General features: G+C 41.8%; 1 protein-coding gene across 11 annotated transcripts in view; it reads right to left on the reverse strand.

Annotated features, from left to right (window-relative positions):
• Positions 1 to 20,578, reverse strand: part of MEGF11 (multiple EGF like domains 11) — a 255,172-nt gene extending 234,594 nt beyond the window's left edge. For 6 of the 11 annotated variants that reach the window (XR_014957712.1, XM_085588997.1, XM_085588999.1 and 3 more), the window contains exon 1: positions 19,360 to 19,539. The gene's annotated coding sequence lies outside the window, so the exon portion shown is untranslated. Of the gene's footprint in view, positions 1 to 19,359; positions 19,712 to 20,446 lie in introns of those variants that run through there. The other 5 variants (XR_014957713.1, XM_021552638.3, XM_077785950.2 and 2 more) reach the window with 3 other exon arrangements.
• Positions 20,579 to 23,283: the final 2,705 nt, after the last annotated feature.

Raw genomic sequence — 23,283 nt, forward strand, 5'->3', positions numbered from 1 at the left:
TAATGCAGCAGATAGGACTGAATCATCTGTTCTTGTCTGTGAGTGGTGCTGAGGATTTATAGCTCTACAGTGGGGAGCTACAAGTGATGTGTATGGGCACAGCTGAAAGGAAGAAAGGCAAGGTCATCCACAAACAGCAGGCCTGAAAAAAGGGAGGCAGTAATAATTTAAAGAGAATTCATTCTGGGGAAGATATTAATAAATATATCACAGAGTTTCCATTATATTCTGATCATTCAAACCATTATAAGGCATGGAACAGAAAGACTTTGGTCTAGGGTCACTTGGTGCACAAGTTCAGGATTAATTTCTTTAGTGCCCAAGAAGTGTCTCAGTCCCAACCTGCCCCTTTCCCAGCTCAGGCTCCAGAATTCCCTGCTGGGGAGGCTTGGGGAGCTGCTGCCTCATATGAGGGATGGAGAGGAGCTCTCCACAAAGCAATGATTGTGTCACAGTAAGAGGACTCATAAATTAATATCCTTTCAACATACAGTGATGGAGAGATTTTAGAGGAAGCTGCTTTTTATCATATAGTGCTCAGGCAAGCCAAGGGTAGGTCAGATCCTGAGCACAGTTTTTTTGGATAGGGCATGTGAAACAAAGGATAAACAAACTTCAAGCAGCTTGGTGACACAGTTGCCATCATTCAGTTAAGATTAAGACATTGTGATTTTAAAGTTACATTTTTTGCAAATCTTTTTTTGTGGCTTTGGGATTTCTTTATGATTTTGGATGGCTCAGTTTGCAAAGATCTCTCTCGAGGCAGATTCTGTGTGGATCAAAGTTCAGGTCTGGAGTTCACAACACTTCTCCCTTTGACACTGACTTATAGATCTATTAAAAATAAGAACATATTGAAGTGCTTTCCTGTAGACCTACAAATTACAAAGCATTGCCAAGAATCCACCCCAGGAGAGCCCCTTTGTCAGATTCACACTCCTGTTTTATTCATTCAGACTGGACTCTCCTCAGAACCTGCATGAACTAATCTGGGGGTGGCTGAGTATTCCTCATTCTGGAATGAAGAATAATGTAATAGTTATAAATAATATAAAATATTCCCCATTTTGAAATGGGGAATAAGATTGAGAACATCTGCTGAAGATAAAAAAAGACACCCAACACACTTTCCTCTGGTTTTTCTCAGTTACATTCCTTCCCCTGAGCTGCTGCCTCAGTGCAAGTTTTGCCCCAGTGAGGACCCACTGAATTTCTTCTATCCTTGTTCCATGACAAAAACCCCTCATGGGACATCCTACCTGAAGTCTCATCCCAATCTCAGAGGTTTATATTGCATCCAGCTTGCTCAACACAGACACATGGCTCTGCTTATTCCTTTGTTCTCATCAAAGGCATTTTGAGGTGGCTTCCACAGTAAAAAATGGGACAATGGTGCCTCGGACAGACTGGAAAGCAGCAGAGGGTGGGATGAGCCCCGCCTGCGAGCCAGAGAGAGACACAAAACAGGAGCTTTTGCCAGTCCTACACAATGTGGTGCATTTGCCCCAGGAAAAAAAGATGCTTCCAAACAACCCAGTGCAGTCTTTGCTGTGCAATGAACTGAATCGAGATCTGATATTGAATGACATTCCATCAAGAGCAGGAGAAGCAAAGAACTGACTGAACCAGGCAGGGCAACTCAGCCTTCTTTGGAAGCACCAAACATCTTGTGGTGATTATCAGAGGAGGGGAAAGAGCTCAGAATAACACAGACCCATCAGCTGAATATGAAGAGTTCCAGAGAGTTCCCCGGAGCTGTGTCTGTGCAGCCCTGGCTGTCACATTCTTCATGGAACTGTTTGAGGGCTCTCCAAAACCTCCTGGATGTGCAGGGGACACTGAGAGAAAACTTGAGACTTTAGCACAGCACCATTAGCAGCTTCAAACAAGGAGCTTTTGGTAACCAAAGAAACATTTTCAAGATCTCAGCACAGCTTTGTCATATAAGTTTGAGAAATACTCTCCCTGCGATCTGAAATTACTTGAAGTTGCCATGGGCAAATTTACCTTTCTCTGCTGCTTGAGAAAAGCACCCTGCAAAGGTCATCAGCTCCTCACACAGAAGTGTAGAAGCCTTCAAAACCCAGAAAGTTCCCACTGTTTATGGTAAGGTCTCCTGTGATAATTATAACTTTTAGGTACTGGTGTAATTTAGGTGTTTTTATTCTGTTATATGCTTGGAAAAAAGACATGATTTTACATTAATCCTCCAACTGAATACTGACCCCAAAATCAACAGAAAGCTGCTAATACTCCCATTGCTGTGATGTGCATTGTACCATCTATACCTAAATATATACTTACTATGAACAGTTTTGTCAGCACGATGGAAAAAATGGCCTTTCTTTAACCAAGTAAAGGGAGTACCATGGAATCAAAACTCCAGAAAATAAAATCTATTGAATAATCTATTTTATATATATATGCACACACACACAGAGAATTTCTTTTACATAGGAATGTAGGTGTGTTTCTATCTCTATTTTCTCCCTAAACTGCCCTGCTCACAAACCTGAGAGCAGTCCTTCTAACTGCATTAAGAACTTACAAGAATGTAATTTTCCTGAAGGTTTCTCTCCCATAACAGAGGATTTCAATTTGAAATATTTCCTAATGATGATCAGAAAAGCATCACTCAAAGTATTCCAAGGTTCCAGTGGATGGTTCAAAGATAATTCACTGTAAGTTATCTGTACACAGTATGTCCTCATTTTTCAAAGAAACTGTAAATGATGTAAATCAGAAGTGCTCATCTTGTCAGCCAGCTCTACATTTATATCCAAATAACCAGTTGTTTCTCAAAAACATGAGGGTCAGGGAAGCCAGCAGGTACACTCAGACGTGGTTTGACTGATGTATTTTAAATGACTGAAAAATGTGCTTTTCCATGTTCTGACACCAGACAGATCCATGTACATCTGCTCCAGGAATGCGGTTTTTAATATTGAAGCTTAGGTTTGAGAGCACCAAGTGGTGTCTTTTCCTCTTGATGTGTTGCTGTATTAAAAGGAATTATGCATGTGAACTTGGCCACAGCAAGAAGAGACTTCATGTCTTGCACTGGGCCAGATTTGATTATCGAGATAAAGTTTGTAATAAAATGAAAACAGTGTCAGGGGAAAAAAAGAATGTAACTCCAGAGAAGAGGAAGACCTTCAGTAATAACATGTTTCTACCTGAAATCTTACACCTAAAGCAACTAGAATGATCCCTTTAAAGTCCCTTCCTTATTTTTGCCCTAAATGCTCATTTCCCTGCATCACTGAAGAATTCAGTGAGGCAATGAAATCACCAAAGTAGACCTGGACAAAATCTAAAATTTAACGAGCCTTGTAAAGCCTAGGAAGGCTCAGAGTGTGTGGGACAGAAGGGAGAAGTACCTGGAAGCTCACATAGTATAAGAATATGTACAACTTCTTTTGATAAACTTACTGATGGGCTGGGAATTTGTACTAAAAATATATTAAAATACAAGCTAAAACCAGAAACACCTGAAGTGCTTTGTAAGTTCTTTAAGGAAGTGAATTGAAAGGGGTAATGGCAGAGTTTCATGTGTGTATTTTCTGAGACAAAGCCATAGGACATGTTTTTTACCAGTGGCCAAAACCACGTTCCTTGTACAAGGCACAACATTTCCTCCAGGTACAGGATGTTCAGGGAAGGATATTTCTGGCTATTTCTAAGTTAGAAGTTATTCAGTTGAAGAACAAAGATTTTGCATTTAATTTGGAGCTGACTGGAAAATGTTATTGAGTTATTCCCTAACTAGATTGAAAATACAGCAGCAAAATCAAATCATGGGATGAGTTTCATGCTCTCTTACAGAAGTGCTTTAAATTTGCTGAAGTTAATGGTGTCTCTGCTGAATTACATCAGCTTTTTAGCTCTAAAAGAACATACTAGTATAAACTAAAGCATTATCAACTTCTTATCAGCAATCTCCTTGTCTCCTCCTGGCTGCAGAGCCAGAAAGAAACATTCTTATTTTAGACACAGTCCAGTGAACCAAGCAACCCCTACAATCCAAAGAAGTCAAAGCTCAAAGTAATAAAAGGCCTGAAATCCTACTAGATTCCTTGACAGTTCTGAAAGTATGAAACAAAAAAGTCCCTAGAAACAATTGCTTTTACCTCCAAACGTTCTGAAACCTGTGATTATTCTTCTTAAACATAGATCTGTCATCTAGATAATTTCCATCCTATTTTCTGACCTATGGCTCTGGTTGTGCTGAGCTAAGAGATCCCTGGAAATCACCCTGGATCTGCCCATGTACACACGGAATTCCCAAATGCCACTTTTCGTGTTACAAATCCTCAACAGTCCCAGTCCAGGTCTCAAATTCTCTCTGATTCACTCAGTGCCAAAAACTACAGACTCAAGGGCTGGGAATCAGAAAATCTCCACATTTAGAATTCTGCTTTCTGGAGTTCCAGCCAGATGATGAGCAAAGTCTTCACATTGCTTTCCATTATTGGCAAGCACAGGTTTTCCCTGGTATTTATCCTTGTGCTAACTGCCTTCACAGGATTCCATGATAAAACAAGTAGACTACTGCTGGGATTTGACACATATGGATGTGTGTACCCCAATCCTGGCACTACTCTAGTCTTGCCAGAAATAGAAAGCCCCTGGCAATGCAATTCTTTCAAAAGTATATTTGGAAGGCATAAAAAGTGGTAATTAATTGCCCTATACAAATGGCTCTGGACTGAATACAAACCAGTTTGATTACCTAACAAATAAAATCACCTTCTGAGGTGATAAACCAGTTCATAAAGTTGGGCAGAAAAATATTGATTACAAAGTCCTTGCTGAGTGCAGCCTCCTTCCCTGAGAGCTGGATGTCACTCAGGCCATGGCTTGAGCTGAGCTATACAGGCAGAGAGACAAAACCCAGCTCAAGAACACCCAGAGAGACAAAAGCCAGCTCAAGAACACCCAGCTTGGCCTCCCTTGGAAGCCTTGTGCTTTTCAGGGAGGAGGCAGGGATGCTCCTTCCCTTCACTGGTACCTCACAACGGAGTGGGTTACAGGAGAGGACTGACAAAAAGGGAAAGCCCATTCCTGCTGCTAAGGGACTGAGCTGGTTGTTGCTGAAGGCACTGGAAGAGCAGATGAACAACGAGCCCCCCTGAGTGGGGACTGGGATCTGAGACAACGTGAGATCTGAGAGAGTTCTGCTGTCAGCCTCAGTGGGTTTGTTGTTACAAAGATATTTAAACGTGAAGTGCCAACCCATGGACAGATTGGCTTTCCTCAGCAGCTTCCTTGGGTTTGGCCTTCCTCACCAGCTTCCCTGAGCTCTCTCTCCCAAATCCAGGGGCACTGTGGCCACAGGAATACCACACACCACTACAGCTGTCCAGGAACTGTCCCCAACCCACGTCGCACAGGTACAGCCACACCTCCTGTGTGCTCCCAGAGCATTCCCAGCCAAACAAGAGCTGCAAGAGAACCTCTGCCTGCTCCTGCCTTCTTTTCCTGCTAATTTCACCCCCATGAGCCTGGTAAAACCGCTGAGTCTCAAACTTCCAGAGAATGGAATTTGGCTCCAGCATTGTCTTTTCTGTTGAACATGTTTTGTTTGATCATAACAAATCAGCCCGGTGTGATGTAAACGAGCTGATCTTAATCAGCAGTGTACTAAATATCCATGTGACATCTGCATACATTGTTGGTTCCTGCCTGCTCTGCATGCACAATTTAATTAGATGAGTAATAAACGTGTCAAATTTATCAATGGTGTAAAACATTTGACTGCAGTGAATTTACGTCCTTGATTTGGATTGTTCACAGACACCTTATTAAAGCTAACATGACTTACCTATTTATTCTAAAAAATTAATAATTATCTTCTTGCTTTTACATTGATTTGTCCAATTTTCCAGGAGGGAAATACAATTAACCATAAATAAGAAAAAATGCCTCAAAGTTGACTGATAGAAGTTGTTTAAAGACACTCAGTTCAATTAGGCTAAAAGCATTCTTTCTTTGTGGCAACAGCACTTTCCAAATAAAACCTGAATTGCAACAGGAAGAAAGTGAAAACTCAACCAAAATTTGAGAATGGATTTTCCATCATTTCCTCTATTGATTGTGATTGAGCATTATACATAAGCAACATGAATTATTTGTTAAATTCTTAAAAAATAAATGTAGTTTCACAAGAGCTCTTTTACTTAACAGAATTTTAAAATATGAGACTTAGATACTGAAGTGGCTTTATGTGAATATGTTTAAAACCCTCTGCTTGGGTTCCTAAAATGTTCATCCCAGCCACACCAACTGAGCAATTCCTTTGAATTGAGTTGGGTTGGAATTAGGCCCAAAAAACTTCTCTACTTTCAAAAATCATAATAGATAATAGAATGGACTTGCACCAGTTTATTACACAGCCACTGGACACAAATGCACTCAATATAATCAAGTTGCTACTTCTCATATTTTAATTATAGGAAAAGCATTGTGAAAGCCAGACTTCCATTAAAAATAGGCAGTTTAATGAGACCTAATAATAAAATTTTTTATCAATAAGAATATTCAGAATTAACTTTCTGTGTACAAATTAGATTTCAAATAGCAGGTTCATTTCTCTGGTGATCTAATTTAGGTTTTGGTATCAAACAATGTCTCAAACACATAAAAACTCTCCTATGGTAAATTTTCATCCCTAATGTTTTCCAGCTGGTCTCTAATAACTATTCCTAATTGTACTTGTTAAAAAGTGGATTTATGAATCTCAATTAGACTGGTTTTATTTATGCAACAGCAATTTTCAGTAGCAACCAAGACTATTTCAAGATAGAAAAAAGTTTTATGTGGATGAAAGAATAATTATGAAAATAAAAAAGAAAATGCCTTTTATACAATTTAATTCTCAGTAATTCTATTTCAATAATGCAAAACAGAAAATACAGCGTGTAATAACCATTCTGGGAACTTTGTTCATTCCACGAGTTACAAGGTACTTTTATTACCAGGATACTCACTTTGTTTCTGTGCCCTACTGTGAGCATAAAGATTTACATCATTCTCAGTGAATCTATTTTAATTTTCTTTGCAAACTTAATATCCTGATTCAGCAAAGTGTTGAGATGGAAGCTTACCCTGAGCACACACTGAAACCCCCAGTCAGGGTAAATGTTCCTGGAATTCGTGCAGGGCAGTTTCAGCAAACTCATCTTTCAGATACTCAATCTTCAGCAGGTAGCCAGGTACCATTTATTTCATCATTTTGCTGACCTGTGTACTCAGTTGTGGAATAAAACCTCCAGGACACCCCTGCCAAGCCCTGTGCCCCTCCCATGCCTGGCACTGACTCTAATCCCAGTTCTCACAAATGCCCCATGCAAAATTTTCTGTCTTCCTGTGAAATGGATTCCTTCCCTTCCCCTCAGCTGTGGGACTTGATGGAATCATCGCAGAGAATCCTGGAATGGTTTGGGTGGGAAGGGAGCTTAAAGCCCATCCTGTCCCATGGGCAGGGACAGCTTCCACTGTGCCAGGCTGCTCCAAGCCCCATCCAACCTGGCCTGGGGCACTTCCAGGGATCCAGGGGCATCCACAGCTGCTCTGGGCACCTGTTGGTAAATGTGAATCTGTGCCTGCCATGCCATGTTTATGGCAAAGCCAAACTTTGCCAGGAAAAAAAAAAAAAAAAGTGACATAAACTGTTTTAGATAAAAACACCCCATCTATGGGCAGAAACTACTTCTACAAACACATTTTTTGTTACAGTCTCCTCCAACTTTCCCAGATGGCCAGGTAGTGGCTATTCCTTGGGAGTCACCATATGCTCTAAAATTAGTGACTCACATCTCTAACATTCAGATCTCTGAAAAATGCCCAGGAAATCAGAGTGGGTGACCAAGACCCTCCTGTATGAGAGGGAAAAGCAGGTTCTTCCATGGAAAATTCTGAAGTCCAAAGTCATTATCCCCAATGGAATAACCACGACCACTCTCCTGGAGCACCACTGTCAGCCAAGATAAGGGCCTGGACTGGTTGATTCCTGCACATTTCCTTCCTTGTGAGGCTGAATATAGATACAAGGATGTGACTTTTATAATTTTACAACACTGTTGTTGCAGCCAAACTCTTTGGCTTGAACATTTGACTTTAGATATGTGTTAAGCAATGCACAATAAATTCTCATCCAAAAGAAAGAGAAATACAGGAGCACATGCAAGGCAAGCTCTGGGCACAGAACAGTTAACACAGGCCTCCTGTCCACTCCACATTTTCCTTAAAAGCTGCTGTGAAAAAATCCAATTTCTCCCCAGAAGTATCATGATTGAAAGCAGCAACTTGAAAACAGCAATATTTTTATGGGCTCCTGTGAAGAGGATTCTCCAGTGCTCAGTAGGGTGAATCCAACCTTCTCAAAAACACTGATCCCATTATTCAGTTTTGGTAATTAAAATGTTTTCTAAATGATTGTTCCCCAGCAGGAGGAAATTGATTAATTTTAATGCATTATTGTATTTTAGCGTGGAACAATGTTGTCTTTTTATTCCTCCCTCCTTGTTCCTACCATTTGCAGATGAATTATTTAGATGTGAAGATTTGTCTGCTGTGTTTGACGTGAAGCTTTAGGGAGCAAGTGGAGAAACCTAAGGAGTGCCTCATCATTTGCAAATTCAATTTCTTTTTATTTGGATATTGATTAGCACAGCCCATATCACGAGGAAGTGGCTTGACTTAGGGAACATAAATATGACTTTAATAGCATTTACATATTTAAAAATGCATTTAGGAGTTCCATTATATACTGCTTTTTAAAACAAGTTGTTTCATTTTGAGGGGATAGTTTGCATTTTGTTTTGGTTTCCAAATTAGGCAACAGAATCTTATTTAATTTAAATATATTTTAATGACACTGAGTAGCATTTACCAGCATAGTGCCTCTTAATTTAGGTCCAAATTCTGAGTCCTTTGAAATACACTCATTAACTTCAGCTGGTTTTCAGTGAGGCTGCTAATGACTTACAAGTGTTAGAAAAGTTAACAGACACCTGGACAGCTGACATCAAACAGTGGTTCAAAACCAGATCCTGTCCCAGCTGAAGAAAAGAGATGTGTGGATCTCACAGTTCTATCACAGCAAGCAATATTTTAAATAATTAGAATGATTTTGTGTTTTTGTTCATCCTCTGTGGCATTTTGAGCGGAATCAATGCTGCCACAGATGACCTAACATTAAATAGTTTCTTCAAAGTGTTTCTCCTGCTCACCATATTTTTTTTATGAAAACTTCTGCTTAATTAGAAATTAAAAGGGAAATCCAATATTATTTTATCAGAGAAGAAAAGTTTGTTTACATATCAAGTTCTATTTTCAAGCAGACTTCAGATTGTTTTCTCAGATAGCTAAGAAAACAATCAGATCTTGTGGAATGAAACAATGATCATCCAATTGCATGAAATACAGCAACAAACTGGAACAGAACTACTTGGCTTTGGACTTAGCAACAACTGGCAGCAATCACCTCCATAAAATTAAGAGAAATGAGCAGAGCAGACTGATCTACAGCTAATGCAGGACTAATTTGCCTAGGGATGCCTACAGTGCACCCAAGAACTTTGCACAGGATCTTGGAGCACTCTACAAATATGCTAAGATTTAAAAAAAATAGCAGAAGCATTAGTATGCCCAAAAAATAGAAGGCTGTGGTATTAGAGGCAGGCTTTGACAAAGCCAAGGACAGGCTCCTCCTTTCCTGATCCTATAATGCATCATTTTTTCTGGCAGTAGGTTTATCAAATAAACAACATTCATCATAACATTTATTACTTAATATCAAATTTACTAAAGTGCTCAAGGGTCTCAAGCAGAATGAAGACCTCTATATTTTATGTAAAGACACCCAAAGAAACCGTGTGTCCTTAAATACTCACTGTCCTACCTATATCTGAAAAGTCTCATCTTCAAAGAACACAAGACTTCAGTGCAGTTGAATATCTCAGCTGTCAGCACTTCCCACCATCATGGACTTGGTTTGAAACTCAGTTTGAGAGAGACTTTCAACAACCAAACGCGTTGTCCTTCACACAGCAAATGGATAAAGTGTGTTAAACACACCAGTGAGCAACCAGGATATATTTTTGTCTTACAATGTATAGATTGAAATCTCATGTGCAATTGAAAATATTACAGTAGGAAGGGGAATGGCACGAAGACCACCTTATCCTATTTCCAAACTCCTTAGTTTCTCATCCCTTGGAATAATTATCTTTAGCTAGACAAGAAGAATTTTTTGTTCCTTATAAATTCCTACATAATGAATGACAAGCTACTATGCTAATATAAGAAAATACTTGTATCAAAGTATTTTTTCCTTGTATGACAGGCAACATGCAACATAAGACTTCTTTGAATTCCTAGACAGATGTCCAAGATTTTAGCTGGGAAGAGTCCAGCTGGCAGCTGGGGTTCAGTGTGAAATGCAAGCACTGCAGCACTTCTCTCTCCTGGGTGGGTCAGATGGCCTGAACAGGGACCACATCTGCTCAGACAGCTTTCTGCCTGTGGCTGCAGCATTTACCTGAAGTGACACAACTTCCAAAGGCTGCATTCCTCACACTGCTCCTTCAGGAGAGCAGATGTACTCACCCTCACACACAAGGAGTCAAGCTCATCCTTCCCTCCTATTTTTATACACATTGACTGCATTTCTTCTCTAGAGCTCTAATGCAGGACTGAAGATTTCATAGCACTTCTTATTTCTGCCATCCAGTGGAACAAATAAATGGTATGCAAGCATCATGAAATATGGGAAGAAGATGTTTTTAAATTTAGAAAAGTAACTTTTCTGTAAAGAGTCATAGCTCTCAGGAACATGGGGGGATTCTTGGGGTGCCCTGTGCCAGGTCCAGGAGTCAGCCTTCAGTTATCCTTGTGGGTCCCTTCTAATTCAGGATATTCTATGATTCTATGGTTCCCAAATGGATTCACTGAAGCAAACCCAGCACTAATCCAGGCATTGTGCTGCATTGTTGGCAATGGCAAAACCAAGCAATGGCCAAGCTGAGCCCATGCTCCATCAGCAGGAGGAAAAGCAGCACAGACACACCAGTCCTTCCCTCTCTGGGTGCTGCTTTGAGCACAGCTCAGCAGCACAGAACAATCAGAGCCCAACATTTCCATATCCCTTTGGCTAAATCCACCAGGCTCTGCCACCAGCATTTACATCCCAGCAGCACTTCTGCAAGCTGAGGATATTCCCCTTCAGCAGCCTGCTGCTGGCTGGGCTGTGTGTGAACACCAGAGCCTATTCCATTTAGAGTACCTGGGCAAACATGTTTCTCTTACAAAAGTCAACAGAACTACGAGTTTATATTCAGTTTCCAGTGCACATTATTTTAAGTAGATCTCCTGTCTTTCAATGCCTGCATGCAAAAGAAAACCCCAACCTTGGCTCTGTACTACAAGGGGAACATAGACCTTGAAATTCTCCTCTGATTAATGCTCTACCAAGCTGTCCCTCAAGTGGGAAACTTAATCTTTAACAAAGCCTAAAAGAAGGCTGGGGAGGATAAGGCAAAAGACTTGCAGGACAATAGAAGAGGAGGGAAAAACCCATTTGCAAAAAATTGGGAGGATGCTTGGATTATCTAGAAACCATCAGTGTTAGATGCTGGACACTACTCAGTGCAGCAGCATCCTGCTAATTATTTATCTCTCTTTTTGTCAGGCAAAAGGCTTTTGTACACCATACACAAATCTGATTCCTCACTTCACATTCTCAAGTCAGTGATTCGAGTGAGCCTTTAATCTGTTACTGAATTTTATTTAGTTGTATCTTTGTCCCTTCTTGTTTATTTTCTTAATTGTGTTTCTTTTTCTCACTTTTTTCTATATATAAGTGGCTTTCTGTGTCCTTCCTACCCACACACCTCTGCCTGCCTATTTCCCATTGCCTTTCTGTTTAACATCGTTTGCCTCTTATTCAGAGTTCCCACTTTTTTTGCATCTCACAGATCAGAGCAAGAAGAACAAGCTCAGTTTCCAGGCTGTGTTCAGATCATCCACAAACAATCCCACGGAACATATTTTGAGAAATAAATTTCACTTACATCTTCATGAGCCAGAGTGGTACAATATAAATCAAAATACAGTAAGAAAAATAAAACTTTTCAGATTCCTGTGGATTGGAATGGATGTAGCATCTGCCTCAACTGTTAAGAACACCTCCTGCATTCACTCATTTGCTACCTTCTGACCACAAGCAGCAGATGGTATTTTGTCATTGCACAGATCTCAGTTCCCATAAATCACAATTTCTGCCCTAGAGAATTCACAACCCAGTGTTGGGTAACAAGTGGATGGGTCCTCTCCTGCAACAGGTACTGCAAATGAGTTTCCTTCCACATGCAGCTCACAAATCTTTCTGTATATTTGACCACCAGTATTTATCATAAATGAATGTTTTGTAAATACAATTCACCACTCTTGTTGTTTTGGTGACATTCCCAGTAGCCCTCACTGCACAGACTCCATCTAATTAATCCTCAATTACTATTAACACATCCTATAGGCTACTGATGTCTTCCCTGTCCAACATATAACACATAATTTAAGACACTATAATGGCACTAAAGAATCTAACCCAAAAGGACTCTGAGGTAATTTACACTCACCACCATCAAAGAAAACTGATTTGTTAGAGTATTTAATTTTCAAGTATTTTTCAGTGTTATGGCAAACTTATTACCAGTAGTTCTGGTCAGTGACTGCAGTAACTGTACTTTGCTCCTCAAAACAAGTTCAACATAACTCAGTGCAATGACATTTCCAGCTGAAAGATTGCCTCCATTAGTTAGGGTTACATCCAAAAATCATCAGGGAAAGCTTACAGAAAAACAGCAAAACCATTGCTACATGCTCAGCTCTGTCATTCTGGAACACTACAGCTATCAAAACTCATCATGTCTAAACTGAAGCTCAGAGTTACAAATGATAATTTTCAAATTTGTTCATTCATTCATTTACCATAAGGTTTTTAGTCTTTCTTCACAAGTAAAATGAAAACCAGGCATTATTATGAAAGGATGGGATCCATCTCTCCAAATGGAAGTACAAAAGTTGGATGCCTGGTATGGTCTGGTCAGGACCAGCAGACTGCCAAGGACTACCTAGACCTCCATGGAGGAAGGGGGCAGGTGTCTTTTCCAGAAGGCAATTCATCCTAAAGGTGACATCCCCTGCCAAAACAAGCTTCCAAAAACCCAATCCTTTACAAAGAAATACGAGCATAAAACTCCTCTCTCCTTGGAGTTTCAGGGCATGACTGGTCACAAGGTGTTTGGAGAAAACGTTGCATAAGAACACCAAGAATGACATTTTCTGATGCCTGAATTGTGTCTATAAAATAACTGACTGGTCCTGTTTGGTTGATAAAATGCCTATGTGGAATATGCATGGAAAAAGAGAGTAGAAGTGGAGAAGGGGTGAAGAACATTGCTATATCAGATATTTTTCCTCAGTTTGAGGAATGGTAGGTGTTATGACTTCAGTGGTTTTGATTTGCCATATCCATTTTAAAGCACAGAAGTTAATACAAGTTCAAATTATTCAGCCAGCACTTCTTTAAAATAATATTTACAGCTTGTGCATTTAAATAAAGGAAAACAAAAGTAAAATTTATGCTACAATAAAGTATTATTGTCTTAATTCTTTAGCAGAATTAAGCTAGCTGTAGCAAGTAGATAAAAGCCCTTTGAAAAGTGAAACATTGCTGCAGTTTGTCTTGTCAAGGCTCCTGCTTCTAAGAATATTTATGGTTTTCCTGTTCCTTGAGAATCGTAAATGACACAGCAGGTCAACGAGACAGTTTCCACCTCAGTCTGGATATTTCCATCCAGAACGAGAGGATAATTCAGTCTCCATCCCCAGGTAACCCCAGCCTCTCTCTTTCCATTGCTAACAAAGGGCTTAATTCTGCACTTCCTCCTGAGAAACAAATTCCATAGCTTGTGCTAACCCCACGACTTGGCCAGGGCTGTGGAATGAAAATGAAAGCAGCATTTCCTGGTGCATTCAGAGAGCAGGAATCAGCCCCAGCACACAGGGGGCAGGGGCACTTTTCTGGAGGGACTGCCTGTCAGCAGGTACTGGACTGTGATGCACAACTCACATGACACACTGTCAGAGAAGTCACCTCCCAGTGTCCTGTGCTGTGCCAACAGCGTGCTGGCTGCTAAATGACTTTACATTCTTCTTTATTTTTCTGCAGAGCTTATTTTAGAAAGGTTGTATATCAATCTGGAAAGTGCTGTGAACATGATGTTATCATAATGGTACCATATGCCAGTTGACTACTTACAAATCATCCATGCTTCCCTCACTTGGTAGGTTTTAAAAGCATGATAAAGAACTTGATTCTCCTCATGCTTATACTGGATTTATATCAGTGCACCTCCGTGTTTTACACTGGTAAGAAAATATTTGTATCAAAATCTCTACAAAGTTTTTAAAGGCTCTTAAAACAGCAATGTCCAAATAATAGTTTTTACTATTCAAGTAATTGTTTCAAAAACAGATGTGAGTGTTAAAGACTTAAACATATAAAAAAAGTAGCATATAGTCCCAAACGCCTTATCCATCCCTACAATCTACAGAAATAGGTTACATCCTTTAGCTTTAAAGCTCTTTTAAAAGCTTCAAAGTTGTTAATTTACCTTCCTGGTTTGGCCCCTTTAGGAGGCCACTGTGAATTCCAATACTCCACCTGATCATTTCTCTATAGCTTTTTCCTACTATCTGTGTTCCAGAGAAATCAGATTTTCATGTGTCCACAACACTCTATAAACCTTGCAAAAATTGTGTTCTGAAAGACTCGTGATAAAGCGGGAAGTTAGCAAAAATCTAGATCTTAACAAGGAATCCAAGATAAAAGACCAAGTAAAACTTCTGCATATCTGAGCTTAGGAAAACCTGAAACTATTTCCACTCATATCTACCAGTTAAATATCAAAAGAATAAAAACCAAAAATAAAACAAACCAAGAAAAAAAAAACCCAACACAAACTTGTTTACAAATTCCTCACTTGGGAAACCTGTCAGCTGTCATATTCTGGCAAGATTTATGGTGCCTTTTTGACCCTTTAAAAATACTTTTCAGAATGACTATTAGTCTTTATAAAATGTTTTTGGTGAAAAAAACCTAGAAAATGAACTATGTGAAGTTAGTGCACATAGTTAGAACTATTTTCACTCAGTTACTCTCCCTTACTCCTCCTCCATGCAGAGCACATGTTTAGCAATGAATCTCATTTCAGCCTCGTGCCTATTCATTAATTCATTAGCCTTTGTTCTCAGGCTGGTACCGGGAGAAATTCTCAGTGCTAGTTCTTACTGCAAAGGGAAAAGTGAGCCCTAAAGTTCTGCTCTCCTTTGCAATCTGGTGTGAGTTGGGTGAGCTCTTCATTCCTGCTGCATTTCTGTGAGCGGGCTAAGTGGTGACCTTCATCTTGTACCTCTCTGCCTCGCTCAGAAAGAAGCTTTCATGCAAATTTCAATAGCTTCCCTTTAGAGCAGCAGCCAGATTAAAGAACCTGCCTGGAGGGCTGAGCTCTACTGGTCAGATACAAGTGTTTGTAAACACACTCATCCTGAAGAATTCTTGTGTTTGGTCATCTTGACTGAATGCCTCAGATTCTCTGGGCTGCAGCCCACTCTCACAGCTACTGAGTCTGATCTTCACAGCAGTGTGGGATATTGTCTCTTCATGAATTTTGTACTTTATCTGTAATTCATAAGGTAATTGTCACATTCTACAAACTCTTGAACAAAATTCCTCCTCTCTACCTGCACACATCAATTGTACATTACTCACAGGATTCACAGAGAAGTGTCATACGGCTGAATTCTTCTGGCAATCTCTAACTGATTCTGTCTGGGATTTGTCTCCTCTGAGACTGGCTCTTTTAATTTTCTACAAGGTTTTTCATGTCTCATTCTTTAACATACAGAACTTCTCCACTGAGGTTTCAATCAGTTTTGTGCAAAGGAACATACAGGTGGATCTGGCAGCATGGTCAGTCTGCAGGGCATAGAACAATGAAGGGGAAATTTTTCTCTCTTTTCCATTAATATCTGAACAAGTCTTTCTGAGGTAAGTAATTTATTCACAATGGTAATTGTAACTATTTCTTTGATGCAGGGTTTTACATATTAGCCATTTTTTGTAATATGTGAGATAATCAGGGCAGGATGCTGTGGCTTTACAGGGATCCCAAGTGCTATTTGAGACATATGAAGAAAGCCAAGATATCTGCATTGGGCACCAGATCCAGTGTGTGTCTCCCAGGACAACGGAATTCTGGTGGAGCAGAACTGGAGACCGGGCAGGATACCCTAAGGAATGTAAGGGGATTATGAAACCTGAATCCTACAGGCATCTACAGCGTGGTCTTAGGTCCATCACCACCCCTGAAGGGCCTTTGGCTCTGAATTGGCAACAGACTCTGCCTCTGGCAGCCTCACAGATTCCTTTGCATGGATAAGCAAGGCAGAGAGGGCAGTGGAAGTGCCTCCCATGTCTCCCAGCACTCCTCTGCAAGGTGCAACCAAACAGACATATTTGGATAAGATGACAAGATGACAATAAATCTGTAAATAGGTAATTCAGACCCAAAGAGGGCCAACAGATGATGGTTTGAGGGAGCCCACCACACTCTGTGCACCTCTATTACACAAAGGGAATGGCAAGCATAGATGCTGCGATAAGAAAAAGGTACAAACCAGTGCAGGCACTACACTCCACACTCCCCAGTGCCTGCAGCCCCCATGTTTCTAGAAGACTTATGGCTTTTATATAATGTAACTGTGAACCCTGTAAAATCTCCATTTAAATTCCTGACCCAGAGATTTGCACAGCAGTACTGCAAAAAGTAGTAATTACACGGAAGCTTTTTAATATGTAATGGTATGCAGCACTTCCCTTTTTAAGCTGAACAACCAAAGTAGTATCATAAATATTATATTTAAATAGTAGCCCAAACCACGTGGTTTTGAAAACAATAACCAAGCACATGCTTTGCAGGAACACAGTATTAGCAATGATTTCACATACAAGGATAAAAGGTTTGCAAGAATTGTGATCACGCTGGAGAAAAATAGTTTATGCTATTTCAGACTGTACTCAAAGGTATTTTCACAGCTCCAATATAATTGTTTTTAGTGATTTATAGTTTTGCCGTATGCATTTGCTTAAATATTAATTCTGCTGCCTGGAGTTTAAAGCACGATGGATTGTTCAAAGTGAAAATAGCTGAGTGCCTCATTCACAGTAAATATGGGACTTCTTAAAAGGGACTGTTGGCTTCTGTTTGATTCTTTGGACAATTAATTTATGTTTAATTTAAAAAAACCCAAGAGATCAAATTAGACCTTTTTCATAAGTAAAAAGCTGGACCAATGTAATGCAGCCTAATAGTGTGTGTTTATTATCAGCCAATTTGGGTTTTTAAACTAAAATTACAGAATTTTATAAAGTAGGTGACTGGGAATGACTGGAAATAAAGACAACACTGAGACCCTGTTTTGAAAAACAGATCACGGCCATATGACCATTTTCAATGTTTCATATGTTGAAACACTTTGACCATAAAACTTTTGCAATTCAGTAACAAATTTACTCAGGTATCAACAAGAAACATCAATAAAACTGAACTCACAAGTTTGAGCACTGAAGAAGCCTCCAGAGGTTGTTACTGACAAATAAGCCTTGAAACTAATTTTGCAAACGTATTTCACACATGCTTATTAAGGTTTATTAACCTAATGAAAGACAATTTCAGGTGCCCCAATCCAACTTTAAGAGGCTCCAGAGCAGGGCCCATGAACATCAACTTGTTCATAAGCAAGAACAGATCCACGCTCTGTAAAAGATTGGCTAAAATCCAGCCCTGTCGTGAGGCTTGTTCAGTTGGTTTGGTCACCTTTGTTTAGCAGCACTATGATCAAGGCAATACACCTGAAAGAATCCATTCAGCAGGCACTAACTCCTCTGAGAAGGAAAACTTGTGGGGTTTTATAACAAAGTAGACATGGCAGGAAGGTCCAAAGAGCAAGAGAGACAACCAAGCTCTGGATAGACTCTAGGAGACATCTAAGCATGGGAAGAATTCTCAGACTTGGATATTCCAGCATAAATCTTCTCAGATTTCCTTAGCCCAATTATGTGAAATTAAGACCCAATGTCCAATCACCTTTCTATTTCTATTACCAAAATACAGGGCTGAGGATGACAGGCGCTGGGATCTGCCCCATCTGACAGGTCGTGGAAGGCAGACAGGCTGCTCCATTCTGGCTAATTTATGTGTTACATACTTCTGTTCTAAGTGAGGGGATAATGAAGGCATGAGTTGTAGCCTTCCTTTGAGTTAACTCCGGACTTTCTTCCTGCCGGGGGGTAGGACGGGCTAAGCCCAATGTGCAGTGATCACCGGGCTGGAGATTCAGATAACGAGGAGCGATGGCTGCCTTGTTTCCCAACTATTGATGCCCTGTCCACCCCTCTGGATCAATCAGGTGCCCCGAGATAAACACAGCCACCAGAACTGCGCGCTGTCCCTGCGGAGCGCCGCTGAGCGCTGCGTTTGGGAGCTGATGTCCTGACACTCCCAAACTTGTCTCTTTGTTAGGAACCACCTGGCAGCGTGGCCAGAGTCCTGCCTAGGCGAAAGAAGGCAATGTTTGGCAGCAGCGAGTAGCACCAGCGAGAGGGAGATTCCACCCCCTTCCCAGGCTCTAAAAACGCAGGTGACGCTTACACACTGCATCCTACAACTTCTCCCTGCCCCAAGCACCTTCTCCCACCAAGAGCCCCGGCAGGGAAGCCACTATAATCTCAGCAGCGAGGCGCCAGCCCGAGTCCACTCGCCCGCGCAGCGCGGCAGCCCGAGAACGGGGACACGCCGGGGACACGAGGGGACCAAATCCGTCTCCCGCAATCAAAAGAAAGTTCGTGCCGATACAACACCCCAGTAAACCACGCGGGGGGCAGGAAGCGGCTTCTGAGAGAAGCGTTGATAGGGGAGAGTCCTAATAAAGCCGTAAGATCTCACCCACGCACACATCTCCTAGCTCAGCACTTCCAAAAGCACCAACGAGAATGCAAAGATTGAGGCAAGGGACTGGAGAGAGACTGCCTCCTCCCGGCTCTTCCTGGCTGCCTGGGCAGTTCCAGGAGGAGCAGGGCAGGGGCTCCGTCCCTCGCAGCCGGGGGTGTAGAGGATGCTCCTTGTCCCACAGCAGCGCCAGGAACAAACGGGGCGTGGGAGCCGCAGCTGCAGGCACGGGGCTCCGGTGCCGCGTCCCCGGCAGCGCCCAGCGCTTGTCCCGACTGGCACCTACCTTGGTGGGACCCGGGTCCGGCTCCGCGGGGCTGCGGCGAGACGGCGGCGGGAGGGGCGAGCGGAGCCCGAGCGGCCTCGGCCGAGCCGGGGCCGCTCGCACGGGGGCACCGCGCCGGTGCCGCTGCCCAGGACGGGCGGGCGATGCTGCTGCGGGGGACTCCGGGCGCCTCTTTGGCTCTGTTAGGAAAGTTACCGCGGCCACACGACCCACCTTAAACCCGCCTCCCCGCAGGACCCGGGGGAGGGGAAGGAAGAGGAGGGCGGGAGGAGACGGGGGTGGGGGCTCGGAGCCGCTCTTTTCCCGGCGCAGAACCAAGTCACAGCAGCATCTCTCGGGCAGTCGCTCCGGGATGCAGGGCTGGGCGCACCAGCGCATCCCCGGCTCTCGCAGGCGCTGGGCTGAGGCTGCGCTCCGCTCCCCTCCCCCTGGATTGTCGCTTTGACGTGCGGTACCAGCTTCAGAGCGCAGAAACTTTCCCGTTTCCTGCGGCGCTGACGCTCATTTTTGGCTTATTCGTTTGGTAATGGTTGGTTTGGCATCTCGTTATTTATTTAACCGTTTGTTGTGTCGGGGAAAGGGGATCTAGTCCTGATGCCTTAGGCTTTGTGAATGTGTTTTGGGGCTTTTTTTTTTCTGCCCGATTCAATTAAAATACATTCAGTAGCCTAAAAGGACAAAGAATCAGACTGGCACCCCGGCATCCCAAGGTTGCCGCCCGAACATGTGGGAATGAGGAAGCAAACTATAGCCGAGGCAGAAACACCTGGTGGCTCAGCAGAGGCAGGAGATGGGAGAAAGCACGGCTCCCTGCCTGCTGCGGCTGAAACACCGCGGTCTCCCGAGCAGAGACCTCTCAGACTCCGCGGATGTGTTCAGAGGGAGATCACGCAAACTTCTGGACCCATTTCAAGGTGCCGGGTTTGCAAGTAGAGGCACGCACGCAGCTGGAGGAGCGGGCACACACGGGCAGGCACACGCAGCTCGCAGTGCCTAAAGCAGCCCTGCACGGGGAGACGCTGGCCCGAGCTGATGCCACGCGAGGTTCAGGGGATGCTAATGGGGAAAAGCGCCGTGGAAAATTTACCTCTTCTCTAGCATCCTCTACCGTCCAGAGCATCTGCCCTTGCGCTGTCACATCGACTGCATCGCTGCTGCTCTCGGGTGGCTCAGTGCCGCTGCATGGTCAGAGAGGCATCAGCCAGGGAGTGAATCGCACCCCACGGTTGTCATTTTCTTCCTGAAAGATGTACCAGAAGTTACAAATGCATAATGATTAAAATCATTAGACCAAAAGGCTTATGACAGATGATTTGAACAGCTGCACTAACTTAGCTCTTAGCCAGCAATCTTACACTTGCACAGGCTTTTCAAGATGAAATGTTCTACTTGTGTTAGGTACTATTAGTGATTATATTCTAATTAGAATAATAATGTTGGCTGTGATCCTGCTTTTTTAACATCTTAGTATGTAAGAAACATAAGACCAAGTCTCTTTTTGATAGCAGACCAAAAGGATTAATAGAACTTTTTTTGTCACCGTAGCTATATGATGAATCCCCACATTGTACAGTATTTTATGTCCATATGAGGCTGCCAAAATCCTTTGTCCTGCACTGTGTGTTTCTTGGTCACATGCCAGCGCATGACTGCAGGTGATGGCAGTGTTTCAAAAAGGGGCCAGGACTGGTACATTGGCTCTGTAAGGGACTCCCTGCAACCTCCCAGCCTCCCAAAAAACTCCTTCAGTCCAGCACTGCCCTCGTGCCCCGAGGGTCCCAGCCTTGCCTTGCCTGGCTGGGCTGGTTTGCAGCACTCCTGGGACCTTGCACCAGCCCCCTGAGCCAGCAGCATGGGGCAGTGGAGAATCCCTGGGTGCTGGAGTGGCTGCTGGAGAGATTCCTCCTTCCCTACCTCTTTTCCAGGCCCACTTCTGCTCCCTCCCTGGCTCCACAAGCTATTTTTCTTCATTACCCATGACTAAGGCAACCTAAGCAGGATCTGCAGTGGTACTGGTACCTGAGGTGAATTCCTCACTATCTTTCTCTACCTGTTTTAAATTATTTTTTACCAAAATCTTAATGATGAATATCAATAATAAATTAGCAATCATGCTCATTTATTAAATAATTTTCAATATTTAATACAATTCAATAGATCAAATTTGAATTTGATTTATTGAATAAATAAAGATAATTAGGTTTTGTTGTTTGTCTAAGAATATTAAAAACCACCAGTTGCTCTATATTGATGCCATTGTTTAGAAGTCAGTTTTGTCACCAGTTTCCATTTGGGAAACTATTTAGCATCCTTGATTTTCCTTTTTAAATGGTAAGAAATGCATAGAGACTAAACCAGGCTGCTTAAAATGAATTAGGCAAGCCTGCTGCGACAATTTTTTTTCCTCTGGCTTTCAGTGTTCTCTGTAAAACTTTCCAAAGAAGTGGCCTGTCAAACTATGAGTTCTCTGGACACCAATGAAACCCAAGGTGCTACATTCTGCTGTATGACTTTTAACAGATATTTGAGGCAGAACATTCAGCCCCACTCTTCTTGCTCATATAAAATCCCATCCAGCTTAGTAATTTCCCATGGAAAGTTCTGGCATTCTCTGCACTGTGGTTGTCTGCTTGCAGGGGCGTAGATGTCAGTAAATGCCAATGAATGTGGCTATGGATGTTTCTCCATTTGAGAGAGACTACTGGAATACTCATTTCTTCTTGGTGTCTATTTAAATGCAACCCCCTTCTAAGGACATTCAGGACTAGATTGCAGCACACTTGTTCTAGTTCAGTGCTTCTGTTTTTAAAATGTGTAGTTTACAAAAAAGACATATAAAAAGACAGTTTGGTTTCTTTCTTATTATTGTTGACTCAATGAGTCTAGACTAGAGTTATAACTCTGTAAACTCCAGCTGAATCTTCAAGCTTGGCCAGATTCTTTCATAAATCAGATTGAGTTGTTGAGATTCTGAAGGACAAAATAACTCTCAGTTATGAGTGCACAGCTTCAGTTTGGTGAAATGATATCTGGTTATCCCCAAGAAACCTGAGCATCAACATGAAAATGAGAAAAGAATTTGAAAAAATAAGAGAAAAAAAAAAAAAAAAAAAAGCAGAAGTGTATTACAAGAGTGACTCTGCACAGAAAACTGCTTAATAATTCTGCTGATAAAGTGTGAGCCAGAGAAGAATTCATTTCCCTCTCCCAGAGCTCAGCTGGGGTGACAGGAGTTTAAAGAAGAGCAGCTCTTTCATAAAGGTGAGCAGGTATGTCCTTCACACAGACAACAGGAGTTTGAAAACACTGAAGTCACTGCGAGCTCTGCCGTTGACTTTTGGGGAGGCAGAATTTTACCCTTTGAAAAGATCTGCTGAGTAAAACCAGCCACTTGTACACATTTTCTCTTCAAAGTCCATTCACCTTTCAAGAGCATTTTGCTGCTTTCATTTGCTTGCATGTCCAATTCAAAACCAGTTCCTCTCCACTTTTTCATTTTCCATGTGTTCTTTGTTCTTAAAGGGGAAATTTGGCCTCAGAAAATAACAGCAAACCAAATCCTGCTAGTGTTTGTAAAAGCACAAGTTATCAACACTGGAAAATTATTATACTGTTAATATCAAAGCCCAAGAAATTAAATATGCATCATTTGTGTCTGAATGAACAATTACTATTGAAAATAATGCCTGAAAAAGAAAAACAAAGCTTCTCAGACATAACATGAATTTTAACTTGGGGTTTTTTTTTAGAAAACCAATCAGGGTTTTAGTTTATGCATCATTCTGTTCCCCACAATAATACTCTGTCTGTGCAATCAGTGATGATAAATGGTACATAATTGTAAACTTGATATTGGTTTTCAATATTGAATTCATCATCCTGTCCTCTTAACACATATTAAATACTTTAAAGAATTTATGTATT

This window comes from Lonchura striata, chromosome 10 (genome assembly GCF_050655825.1).
Source record: "Lonchura striata isolate lonStrDom1 chromosome 10, ASM5065582v1, whole genome shotgun sequence".
Classification (NCBI taxonomy): Eukaryota; Metazoa; Chordata; class Aves; order Passeriformes; family Estrildidae; genus Lonchura; species Lonchura striata.